The sequence below is a fragment of the Dermacentor variabilis genome, chromosome 1 (genome assembly GCF_050947875.1).
Source record: "Dermacentor variabilis isolate Ectoservices chromosome 1, ASM5094787v1, whole genome shotgun sequence".
Lineage (NCBI taxonomy): Eukaryota > Metazoa > Arthropoda > Arachnida > Ixodida > Ixodidae > Dermacentor > Dermacentor variabilis.
The window spans coordinates 174,530,413-174,549,529 of NC_134568.1; the positions used below are offsets into that span (position 1 = coordinate 174,530,413).

Here is a 19,117-nt window from a genome sequence, read left to right on the forward strand (position 1 = left end):
GTTTGTCAACTTTCACGGAGAATCAGGACGCCTCGAAGACGAACAGCGTTCCGTCTGTCACAGTGGTTGGGCATCTACTGAAAGAGCTTGTAAAATGCGTTTTTTTTTTTCATTGTTATGTAAGGACGCTTTTTTACTAAACCTTAGCGCTCGTTCAGGGTTGTACAGCTACATAAAATGTGAACAAAGTGGCGGGCCGCTGAAGCTGGAGCAACGGCGCCAAAGCCAGCGCTCAGTAGGCGTTAGCTTGACGCTTCAAGCGCTGTGTGTTTATTTCTTCGCTTACTTTTTTTTTTGTAATACAAGCTAGTAAACATTAATGAAAGACGGATTACGGCTGAACAAATACTTTTTTATGAAGATTTCACTTTACGAAAGTTTTGTTTGCACCGCGATGACAAAGTTTTTGGCCAGCCTACATTCAAGACAAGCCAAACCACCACCGAAACACCCTCATCCTGGCGTTCCTATGATGGCGAAACGCCTGTTAGGAAACTCTCCTAGGCGGTGATGCCGGATGTCTTTCGCGATAATCGTAAAATGAAAACTCGATGGAGGAAGCCGTGAGGACGGTGCTTGTTGCCTGCGATCAATACGCAGACCATTGATCGCATGTTTGAGAGCACTATCGATGGTAGTTATTATCTTCAAATGCTAATATTTTGTTAATTTTGTGCTCGTGTTAAGTATACTGCAGCCTATTCACAATGATTAATAGAGCGCTTCCTCTGTGCGTGCCGCGGATTAAACGTCACTATAAATGTGCGTTTCTCCCTTACCGGCAAGAAGAAAAAAATAACCGGACGTGTTCAGTGGCCGCCTATAAATCTGACAGTAATTAATAGCGAAGTGAACGAAACCGTGATCTCTTCCATGGCTTTGATGTTCGCACGGATACCCAGATACTTGCGACCTGAAACGTGGCTCTCGGAAAGAATAGTCCGCGGACAGCCCACTTGGACGAGAGATTCGGAATAGAAAAGAAAAAAAATCTTTCTAGTGACGATGGCTCGAAGCGCGTAAAATATATTCCTCCTTGGAAAGTGGCGCAGAAGCTTACTGAAAAGCGCCTTCCTAGAAATTGAACCATGTGACCGCTCTAATTAACGCCGCTCTCTTGCGCGGAAGAAAGATAAATTAATTGGCGATCTCACTTACTCGCCCTTCTGCCACACAAGATTGGGTGACGAAAATTCTTTACGATAATTATTCAAATCTACACTCACTTTCGAACTAACTGTTGCGAAAGCTACAAAGAACAGCGAGTGTGTGGAAACGAAGAAGGGCGCGCGTACACGCTTGTCGAATTGGTGCCACTGGAGGCCGATGTGTGACACGACCGCCAAGGGCGGCTCGTACATAGGTTCGTGTTTACATTATCCTTAGCTTACGCTACTTTGCTCTCCACACTGACACGTTGCCATCCATCGCTGCTCCTGGATAGGTAGTGTGTCCAGCTACTGATCGCTCCATTGTAATACGCTAATATTGCAGTACGCAGACTTGTGCTACTCTTGGGTTTAGCTGCCGATTCGAATGGCGCTGCCTATATTATCCGTCGCGTATCCTTCAATCGGAAAGAACACATCATGTGCAGGATGGCAGCCTATACCACACATTGCGCGGGCATATATAGAGATGACCACGCTCGTTCGCACCATGGTCGTCAACCTGTAACATTCATCTTTATCTACGATACTTCGCACCGGTGGTTCCGATGCTCTCATATCATTGGAAAACAAAAACTAATTCAGTTGTGGGAACAGAAGCACACTGAAATGCTGAAAATACTGCTTTCTCAAGCGCTCGTACTGGCCTTCAGGTTGCTGCCAAGGCTGGCGTGGAGTCATCACGAGGACGCTTTCCGAGCACTCGAACTGGACTGAATCAATGGAATTCGCCAAAAGGAACGCATTCACTACGTTTAACCTGAAAAATGACGACACACTAGAAGCGGTCGTAGAAACGGTCGCAACTTGACAGCCTGGGGTTATCTATCAGGGTGCTCAGTCTCAAGACAACGGATAAATGTGTCATAACTCGCAAATGCACTGAAGAGGTGAAAGTACGAATCTCTCACTTAACGTATTGATGGAGCTCAACCAGAAAACGATAGTATAGCTGTGTGCAATAAGCGTGTGTGTCAAAAGTGGAATTAACGATGTGTATATGTATAAAGGTTCGTCGCAAATACTCGCTGTTATTTGTAAAGAAACACGTGGTACAATTCCGCTAAGCTTTCCCGGGGACACGTTGCACGTAACTGGCTGGTTTCCAGAACGATGTGTCAAATATGTGCAGGAAAGCTGCTCTGCACAGGTATGTTACCCGAAGTTACACACTATTACACATAGAGGTAATGAGCGAGTGTCTTGGCACCTGAGTGTGCAAGCAGGCGCCAGGTCGATATATTAGACTGATATGCGAACCGTGAATTTGTACCTGACCAAACTTTTTTGTTGTTGTTGTTCAGAGGAGTGAAGATGATTGTAGGGTACAACTGTCAAATCCAGAAATCTGGTAGATTCTTTGATTGCATTTAATTTAATTTTTTTTAAAACGGTAACATCAACAACGGACGTGCTTTCTTCCATAAGAACAAAACAAACGGCCTTCATAGGCGTATATTTGTGCATTGCGTGGATTCCTGCGTAAACTTATTGAATGGCTGGCATTCCGCACCACTTCTTCCATACTATGGCTGGGCTTTGATATCCGAATATGACTTTCGGAAGAGGAAATGGCGGTGCTGTATCCTCCTCAGACGCAATTTATGATTGTCTGTTATTCAGGCTTTCGCACTGATATACTTTTATCGAAACACGATGCAGCGGAACCAAAAATTGCCCCTAGCATGAACATTTAAGGGGCCTCTCGCCACTCGGCATGATCACAAGAAGTGTAATTATTCCCGTAAGTACGCTGTCATAGATAAATGGCTCGCTCACCATAATAATTTTATTCGATACAAGCACATGCGCCAATTATTAATGGGTTAAAGGTCTTCAGGTACAAGAAAAATCACTGGTTTCGGCAGCACTGTTGCGGAGCATTACGTCGAACATCAAGACAGACGTGGTAACTTCTTTAGTGATGTCTGCTGCCGGGCTAGTTGGTACATGGCTTTTAGAAATGGTTTTAGGCGCAACAAGTAAGGCACGCACAACTGTAGCAACTTCTATTAAGACAGGAGTGCTTGCAGCTGCTCTGCGTGCCAGAGTGACATATGGCATTGGCTTTTCACTACAGGAGGTCCTGTCAGAGCATAGCACTATCCGTCCTCCTTTTGTATATTCTGTGTAGAATATTCGTTGTTCATGAATTTCTGAGTCAACATTGAAATTTTTTGTTTGAAAAGAATAGCACTTGCATTCAACTTTGCCTTCACACTTTCTTCCTTGTCCTCATTACTCGAATCAATAACAATGTTTACGTCTCCACACATCGAAACTGTGATTAAGGGGTATATACGACTAGAATTAGTACTCTTAAAAGTGCATTTGAACGTGATTCTGCGCAGCATACTTCGTGCACTTGTATCGGCATCTTTGGCCGCTCATCAGCACAGCAGCGTCGCATTCCCACCAGCGCCGGTGCTCCGGTCGGCACGCGCTGGCACCGGCCAACGTCAGAGTATTAAACCGACACCTGACGTGCAACTAACCTGTCCTTGTTCGCTGTTTCGGGCACCTGCCCACTTGTCTGCTCACTCGCTCGCCGCGCGCACTCGAACGTACCGCATTTGCGCGATTATAACCCGCGCCTTTTTCGAATGAAAAGTGCGTTCGAATTTGCATGCGCGCTACAATCGCAGCTAATTCTACTCAAAATCAAAAACGAAACCGAATCTTTCTAAAATAGAAATCTCAATGCAGAGTAGCTAGCCTCAGTGCCATCGAACGGACATTATTCTTTATGCCTTGATTTGGAATTTGGAATCACCATTTTCCAGTTTGCTGTACGTGTGGCATTTCTAATGCATTAGATGGAACTGAAGATGACACCTCTGGTTGGTAGACAGCGAGAAGGAGGTGTCATCCGACTCCGATAGCGACTAGCCGCTAAGATTCAGCTGTGTGCGAGTCTTTGTGCCTTCGTATGTTTCATCAGGTTGTCTCAACGCGCGTCGATTCAAGCTTCGTTACTTGATGTGCGCGGTAGAATCGGCACCAAGTTATTTCTTTATATATTTGCCCGGCAATGTAACTGCGCGTTACAATCGGGGGCGCAGTAGAATCGTGCAAATACGGTACTATCGACTCTTGCTACTGTAGACGCTTCTCCGTGGCGCAGCAAATAGTATGATCGACGCCCCTTCAGGGAAACCGGCTATTAGTTTGTTGACGAAGGGCTCCCTTTCCCCCTTGCGTCGGTGTATGGAAACTTCGATATGAAAGTCTTATTTATTTATTATTACTCCTTCTTGCCTCTCTTGGGCTTCCTGCGTCGCGAGCCGAAACAAAAGCGTTCGAAAGAGGAACTTACCTCGCTATCTGCACGCTTCAGGCAGACGGAAGGAGAGGAAATAAACCGCCTTCGCTCCCTTGCTCATCCGCGCGTGCCTAATGTGCAACCGGCCCCAGGTGTCGGGTTGACGGCACCAGCGGTCTTTCGCTTCCGCACGGCACTTGCTGTACAGTAGCGGCAGCCGTATTTTTTTCCGAAAAATCGCTGACGAGCTTAATGTACTGCGCGAAAGCGCACGATTATGTTTTCATGCGCAACAATTTCTTACGCGCCTGGATCTTGGCGTGCGAGTGTTCTTTCGCAAGGGACGGTGGTGGGGCTTCCTGACTGCGCGACTGGCGCGCCGAGCCTTACGAGTGAATGAAGCGGTAACGAGCGAGAAAGAGGGGCAAAAAGACGACGACTCGGGGAGGCTTCAAGTAGAGAGAGAGAGAGTCGCATAGCGCACGTGCAAGACACACAGGCCACCCCGTGCTGCCGCATGAAGTCCTCGCGGACCGGTGCGCGAATGATTCCCGGGTAAGCGCGAGTCAGCGCGCGCGAGCTTTTTCCACGAATTAGGAAGGAACATCCTTGGCTTGAGCCGCGTCGCAGCGCGGCGCCGGTCCTGATTGCACAGTCGGCGGAAACGCGAACCGAGCCGGCACGGCGGAGGCACGTCAGCCTCGAATCCAGCTTACTCGCTGTACCAGTTTTGCACCGCTCTTGCGACCCGTTCTTTGCACCGGGCGCTTTGTTTTTTTTTTTTTTTTTGTCTCCCCATTTTTATTCCCGTAGCGAGCAGAGCTTGCACGACCATAAAACTCTACTATCTATCTCTACTTGGAAAGTTGTATAGTGATTGTTGAATTTAATGCACGTATGTTTGCAATGTATGCTATGTATGTCTAATCCACGCTATTGATATGTGTGTATACTATCTGTATGTTATATGCTACCGCACTGTTGAGCAATGTATGGGTGACAGGGCCTTAGTCAGGCAGACAATGTACTGCCTTTAGCCTTGCCATCCAAGACCTTCACTGTGTCTAAATCAATGCTGAATAAAAAAAAAAATTTGATGCTCCGGAGAGACTTCTCTTCGCACCAGTCAAGCGGAGAGGGAAAGCGAACAGCGCGTGTGAGCACGTACTCATGCCGCGCTCGGGAAGCGAATATTATTTATTTATTTATTTATTTATTTAGGAATACTGCATGCCTTAGAAGGCCCAGGCAGGAGGGGAAAGGTACATACAAAAAGAAAACACAATAGATTGACGAAGGAGTAAAAAAAAGCTCCTGAAAAATGTAATAGAAAGTACAATTACATAATGAGTAAAGCACCTCTAAATAATGCATAGAGAGTGGCAGATACAAATTGAAACGCTGTTTCACAAGCACAATTTCAAAGCACAGGAAATGTAATAGAAAAAAAAAAGGAGGAGTGCATAATTCAAAATTACTACAACGCGCCAATCAATAAATATTGCACAACGATACAAATTGAAACGAGATTTCGTAAGAACAAGCACTAATATTAGATAGTAATAGACGCTATTGAGTCAGTGCTGAGAAGTTTGTTATTGTCGTTATTGTTTGTTATTGTTATTAAATTGTCGCGTTGCGGTGATGATGATTTATTGGGATCCCCTTTGAAACGGGGTGATGACAAATAGTCACCTAGCCTGCTTCAGTTAATCAGGTATGCTATAGATGCTTTTCATTCTAGCATTATTCGTATAAATATCTTCAATCATTTCTCGCTTTCTCAAAACTTCTCTAATTGCCTTATACTGCTACCTATGTCTGTAACGAATCAGGTAGTATCAATCTCATATCCGCATTTTTTTTCCCCACCAGTCCATATAGATTCTAGCGCCCTCTCGTGCTTCTGCAAGAAATAGTTCGCTAAAAGCGATGTTCACCTAAGAGCTCCTCTCTTCATTTGTCACTCTCAGCGTCGGCGATGGACAACCGTAGATCGCGTTTCCTCTAGTGGGAGCCCATTAGAGCGTGTCGGCCCAGGCCCGGAACGCCGGCTCATGCCTTCTGGGCTCGGCGGAGAAAGAAATGGCTTCTAATTGTCTCATGCCGCTAAGAGACGTGAGGCACATAGGCGCAGAAATTGATAGGCGCATACATTCGAGCAGCACGTATCTTCGCAGCCTGAGCACTAGTAATTTCATTCAGGGCACAGAAACCCGGAGGCTACTGGGGAGCGCTAATACTCAAATTGACCAACTTTCTGGATTTTTGCGCTCGTAATGTTGCGCCACCGACCGATGGCACTACATAAAGTGGCAATTTTTTAATTTATTTCTTTCCTTCTTCTTTTTCTTTTTGCTCAGAAATTTTTTCTTTAATTCGGCGTACGTAGGCCGTGATAAACGACGATAGAAGAAGGCAAAGGTGCAGATGTAGCGTTAACTTTCAATTATGGTTGAAAATGTATGCATTACCAACTCGCCCAAGTCGGTGCTTTTAAAGTTATAAGCGCTTTACTTATCACCAGCCCCGATGCTTGTGGTGTTTCATGACTCGCGCTCTTTCTCACGGGGGAGGACGGAGGCGACGCTGACTGCCTTATCGGTCCCTGCGCAGAGCGGCCCGCCGAGGCTCGGCACGAGCAGTCGGGGGCCTAGCCACGCACGATGGAGCGTTCCGGGAAGACCTCGTTCGAGCAAACAGACGGCGTCGCAGCACAGCAGTCTGAACAGGCACGTCGCGCTCAGTGTGCCCCGCTGGCACGTTCGTAGCACGCGTCTTATGGTCGCTTTCAGAAAGTGGAGCGTTTTATGTTGCCCCGGTGATAGACGTGACTGTAAGCACTCCGTGTAATAACTCTCTCACCTCTATAACTTTTATCGGTCAACTGCTTCTTTCGTTTGTTCTTTAGTATTTTCCGCCAACTGTATATATGTAGGAGCGATAAAAGCTCCGTTTCCTTTCTTCTTTTTAACATTACTTCACGAAAGTTATTGTTTTCTTCACAAAACAAAACTGCCGTATACACTCGTACAGGTTGAGACTGATAACACGGGCAAGTATGAAATGCAGTTACACACTGCTTTGGCTGCGGCTTGACACGGCAAACTGTGGTTTGTAGCATTTTCCCCAAGAATATTGGTCTTCTCGCTATACTTATCATCATACCAAATCACCATATTTCATACCACGCCATAGATCAACATACTTACGTCATGCAAGCAAGCAAATTGGACGTAACACATCCCGTGCCCTACTAATTGCCTATCGGAGTGTTTGAGGGTGTTTTGCCGAACGCCGGTCATATACAACTTTGCTATGTCTCTTCACTGCATCACGATCTGGTACTGAGGTAAAGCCACATTGCGTTCATATTCTGAAGAAGCGTGCATCTGCTCAAGAACGAAATAGAGAAGACGCAGATTCCTGCGTCACCTTGTCTTTCGAAACGCATCACAATGTCCAGCCTCCTCGTGAAATCTAATACAGCTCCTCTTGGTATCCTCCTGGACAAACTAAAAGCCTGGATAACTTTGAAAAATGTTGCGCGTAGCGGCAAAGCGATGTGACGCCTGTGCCTGCTTGCTTTCCGCCATCTGCGTACTACATGGACGTGTTGCAATTCCAACAGATGCCGCGGTGCACCTTCAGAGGTACTGTGTTCTGGCTAATTCACGCGCACTGAAAGATCATACGCAGGGCAACCGTAGCCTTAGCGGGCTGGAATGCGAACTTTCTTCAAGCGATGTTTCGAGGACGACGGCCTGACGCTATCGGAACAGGCAGCCTGTCGACGAATAGTAGTGCTACTCCTGATGACTATTTTCCTTTCTTACCGCTCCCTTCACCAAAGAGCCAGTCCTAGCAACATGGGAGGTGCGTCCGCGCGCGAGACAAGGCTCTTCAAACGCACTGAGCGAAATTCATGAACGTCGAAATATTGCAAAAGGCGGACAACTGCTCGTTCATTAAAGGGACCCTGCGACACTTTTTGAACGCACTAAATAGACCATATCAGTCGAAAAGAAATATTGAAGACCTGACCTAAGTATGGTTGTAACCAACGCCGACACGTTCTTCCAAAACAGCTTCATTTTTCGAGGTGCATATTGGTAGCTTCATAGCAACGAATATAGTCTTGAACAACATATCGCGTGAATATACGTATATAAAAATGATACAATCTTGCACATGCGCAGAACGAATACTTCAATGCAGAACCATTGATAACAATCAATTGGCGCATGTACAGTATGCGAGCTATTGACGGAACCAGTATTAGTTTCTTGAAACCAACGGGGAACAAAGAGCAGAACTCTAAACATCGCTCAGGCTTCGCTACGACCTCTTAAATCCCCGCCATCCTTTCGTGTGCGTGATGGCGCAGTGGGGAGACTTTCAATAGTGCTATCGTTCTATAAGAGTTACTGTAAAGCATTATAAAATGTAACTACATCGAAAAGCGCGATAAACTAAGTAAACTATACTTCAATTTTACATATACATTCTTCGGCAATAGTTGTCTCTTCGAGTTGGGCCACCGTCTGCGCGATATTATCGCTAACGATTCTAACACGCTAACAACATATCGCTAACAATTTACAACCAGAAACAAACCGACTTGATACTATTAGATTTTTTCCAAGGCGTTCGACCGCGTGTGCCCCAAAAAATTTGCCCTAGAACTTCTTTCTGCCTTAGGTGACAGTCCTATTGTTCACTGGATTCAATATGATCTATCTGATCGACTACAGTTCGTACAAATTCACGACGCATTGCCGTCATTAAAACCCATCACCCGATGTGACGGGTTCGTCCCGTCACCTGATGCCAGGACACTGCCCCAGGGCATTGTCCTGGCGCGTGTGTTATTTCTTCTATACATTAAGATTTGCCGTCCATATATAATGTGAAATTTCGACTATGTGCAGATTATTTCATTTTGTATCGCGAAGTTAACTCGCCGGCTGACAAGAAGACACTTAACGAAGCATTACAGTCCGTTCATAAATGGTGCGCATATTGGCAAACGAAAATTAATGTCCAGAAATCTGCAGTGCTTGCTATAACGCGGAAAAAAGAAAGACCTGATTACTACTACGCAATAAATAACAACGTGGTTCCAAGGGCTGACGAGTACAATTATTTGGGTATAACACTTTCACACGGTCTCAGGTTTGAAACTCAAGTAAGCAACATCACGTCATCTGCACTAAAAAAGCTTGTTAAAAAAAATACGTCCACTGCTTTCCGCGGCACCTAAAACGAAACTACTAGCCTATACCACACTGGTTCAGCCAATCATACAATATGCCATAATTGCTTGGTTTGCTAACAATAAGAACCTTTTCATCACAACTAGACGCTGTTCAACGTGAGGAAATCAGGTTGGTATTCAACAAATACACATGAAGCGACTCGCCAAGAGAAATGTTAAATAAAGCCGGTTTACGAACTATTGAAAACAAAGTGAAACTAGCGAGACTAAAGTTTTTGTTCTGTTGTCTGAAAGGCGACGTTAAATTTGATACATCTAAGTTTATTTATTTAACCATCACCAGACCGACTCGACATAAGCACTCCCGAACGCTGGACGAATTCTCAGTCAACTGAAACTGCTTTAACTCATATTTTCCACTTGTAATTAGAAACTGGAATAAATTACACAACGAAATCACTAATGCTGAGTCATTAAACGGTTTTGTATCCTTATTAGACAAAACATTGCTTGCATCTCAATTACAATAAGTACCATTATTTTTTTATTCATAAGAAACAATCTGTTCGCATGTTTGTTACCCAAGCCTGTAATACTAATGCTTACGCTGAGTACGTATGTTATGTACTGTGATTTCATTTATCTTAAGTTTTCTTTCTTCACTTCTTAGTTTCTTCCCGTGCCCATACGTATATTGTATTCATGATTGCATCTGTAATGCATTGTTATGCTGTTCTAGTTCGACGCTATAGTGTAAAAGATGTAACATAGACATACTTAGAATGACTAAACCGTGTTAACTGATATTACAGTGTTTATGCTTCAAAGTTTCCGCACTGCGTTATATATGTTGCACTAGAACATTGCGTATTGCAAAATCGCCTGTTTTTATTCATGACTTGGTGCTGTACTTGATCCTGTGGCCCTCCTGTTATGAGCTCGCAAGAGATTGGCATTATTGTTAAATAAGTAATACATAAACCAAATACTACTCAAGTTCATAGGAACAAGTTTCAGCAGCAGCGGTGATCAAGATGAATGCGAAATTACGACGCTCGTGCGTATTCGTTGGCTGCTAATGAGCAGAGCAGTGATTTGAAGCTTGTACGCAGAGTGCCGCACAATGTTGGGCAAATTATGCTTGGAGCGCATTGGGCTGCCAGCGTCTGTGTAGCCGTTCACGACGCCATTCTGCTAGCCGCTGGGGCTCCCTCAAAACTTGTCCACGTGCTTAACGGCAAGTTAGCTCTTGTCGATTATTAGAGCAAGGACGAGGGGAGGGCCCGCATCGGTACACAATTGGACGCGCTGCCGCGTTCGAAAGCGTAGCCGTCCAGTCATGTAAAGAATCAACCGCTTACTTCTAATATTCACTCAGCTTGCCTCGTACACTTCCCGCAGTGTTTTTGCCCCGCACTGCGCTCATCGAGGCGCCACTGTGCGAAGCGTGGTCACATCCACGTGCGTGTATGTATGTCTGCGGGCTTGTGTCCGTCTTTATTTGTGCGTGTACTTGGAGGGGGGATTCTTCGGTCTGGAGGAAAGGGGTGTGGGTTTCGTCTGTTCCAACGAAAACCCCAGAACGCTTAAATGCTGAACTCCTCATTTCATATATAACAAATCATTCTGTCAAAATTAAAGTATCAAAAGAAAGCACACGCCGGCATGCAGTAATGCCACGCGAGTTTGTATTGGTCTTCGTCGACTTACGGAGAAATATTTTGGCTTTCACACCGGGCTTCGGCTAGCATGTCTAATCATTTGGGCTCGTTCATTTTTTTTTTCTCGAAAGTGTTACACAAAATTGGAGGCTTTCGACTGCGAACCTTAGAACAGACCTGCTTCAACTGCTAGTGTTGTTCTTGTCTTGCTCGACTAAAGAACGGTTCTAACCCGGAAGCTAAATGCATTGTGTGTTGAAGCTGAGGTATTATTCTCAAGACCCGTAAAAGAAATTGAAAGGGGCCGTGAACCACTTCTTTATCAAAGTCAAAAAATGCATTTGCAGTTAATTTAGACAATTTCAGAAGTATTTTGCAGCAAAGAGTACTTCAGTGTGTTATGTAGCGGAGTTTATTGGCAATCTAACACCGCGTTAACGCTGCTTCCATTCCTTCTTCAACGAGTTGCACTGCGAGCGCTACGGCAAAGCGAGGCGTGCCCACAACGCTCCGCCTACTCCATGTCACCGTGGCGCGCAGCTTAAATTTGGTTCTGGGTGTTCGCGTAGACGCCACCATATTTCCGATACTGGCGCCTATCACGCGCCAAACGCGGTTGTCCTCAACGGACCGCAATGCGCTCAGCAAGCGGACTCATCGCAGCATCCCGCGGCGACTTCGGTATCTACGCTACGTAGCCGACCGCAGCTACATACAACTGCAGTGCGCATGCGCAGCGTTTGCTTTGTGCGCGACAGGGCTTGAGTGCCCGCTCGCGCTCGTATGCTCCAGTCTGGCCGTGCTACGCGGTGCGGAGGGGCCTTTTCCTGCACCAGCTTTACCCGCTGATAGTAGCCATATAAACGTGCCCATTGCGAATTGCCGTCAACAGCTCATTACTAAGCGAAGTGAGGCGTCTAACAAGGAGCGGCCAGGAGCGAGCGCGCGCTGGCAAGCGTGCGTGTGGTCTGACCTTATAGGTTTCGCGTGGTTATAGGCTAGTCGAGTGTTCAAAACTAGTCGATATTAGCGAGACCCGACGGCTACGACGCCAATAAGCCGGATGGCCAAAGTTTAATTCCTGTGCGGGCAGCCGCGGCCGAGCGTGTGCAGACGATAGTCGGCTTCTTCGGGAAGTGCGCAATCATTATCGAAATTCGAAAGCAGGTTTTTGCTTACTTCGGCCTATTTGTGAAACTGCGTCAATAAATGCACACCGTAACAGCAGCAAAAAGCGCACTGATCCAAACACCCTCCTTGATCGGTGTGAACTATTGGCCAATAGCATACGCGTATGGGGAATCCGCTATATTACGAAATAAAGCGTCCAAAAATAACTGAGGAGCAGGATTCTGTTGAAAAGAGAGCGTTTGAGAAAAAAGGCGACTTCGCGCTCCGCTTGCGAGCTCCACGCGCCGCGCACGACTGCAAAATTTGGCTCAGTTGTTCAGAGCAGCGCGTGATATCCGCATACTGCTTTTTCACCAAGGCCGAGGGGTGGTTCAGGACTCCTTTAATAAAGTTATTTCCTCCTTCTCCTCTTTCTCAAGTACACACTGTCAAAGCTGAATGCCTGCTGTGCGAGTATACTAATAAGCCGATGTGGGGCCAGTGGCGAGGTAGTTTCCACCCATAACTTCGCCACCTCCCCGTGTAACTCAATTTATCTACCGGTTTTTATCTCCTTTCACGAGCGCCTAGTCACAAATGGCATTCGAATCGATTGGTCTGCTGCACGCTCAACTAAAAATAGAATTCGCTGGGCTATTTGTGTCTTCGTTTTTCTTCTCAATTTCTGATGCGTTGAACGGTACACGGTTCCTGCATTCGCAGCCCCGCGAGTGAGGCTGCTCAATCTTTTGTTTTTGTTTCCCCCCTTTCTTTTTCCTGTCTTAACCGAGACAAAGCTCGGGCTTCCAACCAACCGGTGGCGTGCCGGTGCTATCCGCTGCAGCGCATCTCACGATCTGCCACTGGCAGGCTGTTTTCGCTCGCCAGCCTGTTTTCTCTGGACAAAGAAGAATATATAAGTCGGTCGGGCTGTGCGATCGGAGAAAGAAAGGAGGCGGGCCTCGCCGTGTGACGCGCGGAAGTGCCGACTCACCTGGGCGACGTCCGCGACGGTTCCGCTCCGGCGGCGTGCGGTTCGGCGCACGAGTCGCGCGGGATGCGGCCCGACGAGCGCGCCGGCAGGTCGATCCTCCTCCGGCCGCGTGCGCGGCTGCAGCAGCGCCGGGAGCGCCAAGCCCCTCCTCTTCCTCCGAGGAAACCGTGTGCTCCGCGCGGCCGGGAGCGGACCTCGATCACGCCGCGCAACCATTTGTCTCTTCCTGATGACACGCGCCATCTCTGCTTCCCCATCTTCTGCCGCTCCGGGAGAAAGTATTTCGACGACCCGACGGGGGGTGCGGAGGAGAAGAGGCCGACGTGTGCCCGCGGCGCCGACTCTCTGCGCGCTCTCCTCTGCATTGAGCGAATTCTTTCTCTTGCAGGCCATTTGAGCGCTGCCAGATCTGCGTGCGTGCGTGCTCGACATTCTTAGTCCGTTGAATGACGAGTGGAGGGTCGGTGATGTCAGGCACGGCCTCGGAGACCGGGAAATGGCAAATCAAAATGCATCGAGTCGTCTTTCTGTCTTTTAAATTTATTGTGCCGAGCGAATTCTAGAGTGGATGTTCCCGCGGTAATTAAGGCACTCATTCATCTAGAAAAACCCTTCGATGGCTGTCATTTGCCCGAACCCGCTTAGGGTAAGAGCGCCTCGAAACGAGCATAGTATACAAAAAGGCGGATAGTAGAGGGTAACCTAATATCCTCCGCCGAAAGATAGTTGCCTGCGCTATTGTTAGCAGTGCTGCGCTAAGCTGTCGAAAATTTCAGCATTTGGATGCTAACATTGCAATGCTCGGGCGGTAGGTGATACCACCTCCAGTGCGCAGTGATATTGTTGCCTTAACAATAACATATTTGTACCTGTTGAAATCAGACTTCATCATTTAATCCTCGCTCGGAGGATTGCAATATTGACGGCGAAATTGTACAAACCGCAATCGCGTATTTGGGACGTATATCTGCAATGCCGCTAATTGTGTTCCTTTAAATATCATCGTGTGCGTGTAAGCTATTATAACGCCACAGAACATTTATGTGAATGTGCTGCTTCTGGAGACGAAAAAGCCTTACTTAAAGACAATAATCCATTACGTCTACCGTTTACAATTTCGGCCTAGGACAATCGAATAACTATAAGTCTATAATACGTAATCTATAATATCTTTATTAGATCAGGCGATTCAGGCTTTATTTTTTTTTTACCAGAACGCTGTTGCACGCATGTTAGGAAGAACGTGCGGGGTCGCTACCCTGTCTTCGCCGCAGTACCACTCAAGCCGAAACGTGTGCAGTATACAACGCCACCTAGACTATCTGGCAGTACATGTACGTGTCTGGTTCTGAGACGACTTCTTCGCGATGGATGCCACCTGTACCTAACATGCGCCAGCCATGTCTGCCGCGCGTGCTGCGCCGATTTGTATAGGTATATTTAGATGAGTAGTGAAAATAATGAAAGATGAAGGCGAACGCCGACTAAAGGATATTTGGGGATGTTAACGTTTCAGCTACCACACGAGAGCCTTGCGCGTAATCTTTCCGATCAAGGCTTCCGTAGGGGAGCCTGACACTGCTAAATCTCTTGTGGCGGTGTTTACCCTCACATTTCGTCCCACTCCGTCCATATCCGATGGGATTCCGTCATAACTTCGATTTCGTGGTCAAACTAGTTTTTAAGTGTTGCTGCGTCGAGAGCCTTACTGTGCGGTGCTGCAGCGCGGATGGACTCCACTCCGCGGCGCTACACTGTGCTGGAGTCCCTCACCTGGCGCCACAAAGCCGAGTAAAAGACGAGAGCTTCCACGGCAAACCGCTGCTATAGGGCACCAGCGGGACCAAGAACCATTACCGAACCTTTGTAGCGGAAAGGTTAACGGGCTTCTGCAGTATAAAGAGGATTATAATTATATCGCAAGCAATCTGCCTTCAAGCAAACAAACAAAAGAAAAACCTCCTTAGGCACTGTGCCACCATTTGTAGGAGCGATTTGAGACAGTAATGCCCAGCTCAGCGATCGCGGTGTTCTTGATCGTCTAAACGACTGCATATTTCCATTCATTTTACCTGTCGTACGAGGCCCCAGTGGTTTAAATCGTCTTTAGAATCGTTTTGGGTCCAAAGAGCATAATGGACCGAAACTGTTCATTTGCATGAGAAGCAGCTAAGCAATAAGATGCAAATACTGGAAAGAAATACCCATTAATACGTGCGCATACAGGTGTGGTTTGCGTGCCTGCAGTCTGCTGTGAACCTAGGGCCGAGTTCACAAAGCTCTTTGCCGTATGCCGGCCGCCTCCACTTGCTTGCCAACAATTCTAGCGTTCGGGCTTTTTCGTGAACACGGGTCCCCTTGGGCCCATATTCACAAAGAAGTTCTTACGCCGGAAAGCTGGGCCGGCCGATGGGAAAGAGCACTTACGAATGCAAAGCCTTGCGAATTCGTCCTCAGTATTTTTCATTTCATTCCTCCGTATTATTTTTTCCTGAACTAAAAAAATAAATGACACGCTTTTTTGTTTGGTTGAACGCAGATCATTCGTAACTGGTCACATTTTACCAAGACTGTTGTAATATATTGAATTAGAACATTATCGAGCGCTCTTGTAGGCGCAAATTTTTCTCTTCTTGAAATATGTCTGTCTATTTACAAAGTAATTCATACTTCAGAGCGTTTCGTAAGAACAGACGCCGACCAGTTGCGATATTAGTGAAGACGGCCGGCCAATGACAACAAGTCTTACGAAGGAAAGGCCTTGTGAATTCAGCCTCTTAATCCAACTCTAATCTGTTAGTTCGTAAGGACTGTTTGTCATTGGCTGGTCGACTTGTAATGCGTTATCTATTACGAGCGGTCAGCTACTGTTCTTACGAACACCTCTAGTTCACGAACTGCTTTATTAATAAGGGCACTGGGCCGCATTCACGATGTCCTTGGCAAGCTAAAGTGGTTCGTCACAGGCCATCCTGATAGTGACCATACTATCACGTTGTAGTGACGGTGAACAAATAAACACTACCCAATGTGTCAGTAAAAATTCAAATCTTCATTTAGAGAACTTGTGGCCAGAAAGACAAGCTACGCCGGAAAAACAATGACAGCGGCGAGCACTGTCGTCGGCCTATCGTACGTCGAATCTAAACTCGCGGATCAAGTCCTTCCGCTATGTATACATGTACCATGGTACATTTCCGGACATATGGATGCACCTACCGCCTGGGTTACCACGACGTGAACAGACCATGCTGTACCGTCTGTGGCTAGGCGTTGCATTTACGAACTCGTATGCTTTCCTTATTGGAATGGCCAACAGCCCCACGTGCGACACATGCAACATCGATGATACGCTCGCACATATTATTTGTTGTGTCTGCCCGCGATATAGTGCCCAGAGACAAGTACTTTGCAGAGTACTGGACCAGTTGGACAATCGTCCAATATCATAATACAAAGCGTTAGGTCAGTACTCCCTCAGAACATCCACGCTAAAGGCCTCACTCGCGTTATTAAGGTTCCTGCGGTCTGCGGGGCTTCCCGACAGACTGTAAGAACGCCGCCCCCTACCGCTCTGTAGTGTACACGGTTTGGTCATGCTCGTCTCTATTTCTTTCTATCTCCCCCTTCCGCTCTCTTTCTCTTTTTATCCCCCTTCACCCTTCCCCCCGTGCAGGGTAGCCAACCGGAACTGCCTCTGGTTAACCTCCCTGTCTTTCTATGCATCATTCTCTCTCTCTCTCTCTCAATATACTGGTGCTCGCGTTGCAGCCGAGTACGTACAGCACTAGTAGTGTCGCGTGCGCAATCTGATAAGACAAGATTCTTTCGCTACAGAATCGGCGACAGCATTCATGAAATTTGGAATACAGCAGGCGCACCTTGCGTTGAGCAATAACTAGATAACCGTGCTGATTCCGTGAAAAACGGTGACAATATTGTTAGCGATGGCGGCCGGCCAGTGGCAAAATGTTCTTACGAACGAATAGATTGGTGAATAAGTCCCCGAATTCACGAAGCTTTCGGTTTGTAAGGACTGTTCGTAATTGTCCGGCCGCCCTTGTTCGCCGCCACGATTTGCCAACATCGCTTTAATGAGAACCCCTTCGATGAATGATGGCCCTGATAATAATGCGACAAGCAGAGGGGGAAAAACAATTAGGGTCCTTAAATTATTTTCACCTCTAAAGCCTTGCCTCAGAAATCACGTATGGCCTCCTTAAGCCATACTAAGTTCACAGACACGTGCTCGGCACCTTGGGAGTGCGTTCTTGCGCGCGCGTGCGCGAATGTGACCTCCCAAGATGGATGCGTGAATTTACCAAAGCATACTGCCTTTAATGTACGTAGAAGCTGAATTCACAAAGCTTTTCTTTCGTAAGTGCATTTTCCCATTGGCCGGTGGCTTTCACTAATATCTCCAGCGTTAGTATTGCTTGAAATTTTCTCTTCCGAACAATTATAGCGTAAGAGCTTTTTGTAAATTCGGGCCCTGATGCTTTTGTTAATTGTGCTCCGTTATGCAATGTTCATCGACCTCGCATGCAATCGCTCATGCCGATGCTGCCGTTCGTAACAAATATTCGCCTACTCGTTTAGTTTTTGTCAGTGTAGCTGGCTGGCCGCCATATATATGGGGCGCAATAACGTAAAGCTATGCCAAACTTTTCTATTCCAATGCAGGAATCAGCCCTCGACGATTGGTCAAAAAATTTTCGTGTGACCACCAACTGCGCCTGTCTGTCACGCGACGTCACGAAAACCGCGAGAACGCCCCATCTGATATGATATGTGGACAATTATTATGCATGATTAAGCAGAACGAAAGAAAAATAATAATTTCTCATGCGACGCCTTTTTCGCCATTTGCTTACCTGTCTGTCACGCGACGTCACGAAACCGCGAAAACTCACCGCGTCATGGTGACATGTACCCGTTAAAGACGCATTAATATGCCGAACAAAGCTGAATATTTTTTCTGAAGAGTACGAGACTACCCCGTTCCGAAAGGAATGCAAGGTGGCTGCCCGCCGATCGCTGTGGCATTGGCTACTTCGAGCTCCCGTGGAGCATGGATTTATTTGCGTATAATAAAAGATTTTTCGTGGCAGTATAACGTTATCGAGACCTTTCGGCATGTATAAGCCATTGTTCTGCCAACTCTACTTTACTGAGGATCCGTTTTAGCGGCATTTTTAACCTTCCGTTGAACGCCGCCGCGATTTTCGACGAGCCACCGCAAGCTAAGAACGGGAAGCGGACAAATCGCAGACGCCGGCACCACCCTCCTCCCCCAGTTATCTACTTTCACTGTGCTTGCTTGGCCCCATCAAATCCTTCTCCACTTGAGCGTGCTCCTCGCCTCTACTCAGCCAGTTAGATAAAAAAAACTGCTCGATGTAGGCAATGGTATTAGCTTTGAAAGCAAAAGCAAGTGACATCGTATAAACGAGAAGCGCGTTTGATTGGGCTTTGCAAACAACGCTGTGGGTTACCACCCGATGCTTGCGTCGGTGGTTACGCAAGTTTGACGTCAGGAGATGGGAATAAAAACAGAATGGGATATTTTTACCTTATAGGGCCCATGTTTTACTTATTTTGCGTCAACTCCTTTCTTTATTTTATTTTGCTAAATAGTCTCAATGCGTGTTTCGCCATCTTTTCTGTCAAAGCGGCAACTATAAGAAATGTACTCAAATCCTC

The 19,117-nt window shown here is 46.7% G+C and overlaps 1 protein-coding gene and 1 long non-coding RNA gene across 8 annotated transcripts in view; one reads left to right on the plus strand and one right to left on the minus strand.

The window, feature by feature from the left end:
- Positions 1-19,117, plus strand: part of LOC142588201 (prolyl endopeptidase FAP-like) — a 501,149-nt gene that overhangs the window by 323,356 nt on the left and 158,676 nt on the right. The gene's annotated exons all lie outside the window — the stretch shown is intronic.
- The window catches only part of LOC142588269 (uncharacterized), a 140,957-nt gene that overhangs the window by 104,051 nt on the left and 17,789 nt on the right, over positions 1-19,117 (minus strand). The window lies entirely within an intron of this gene.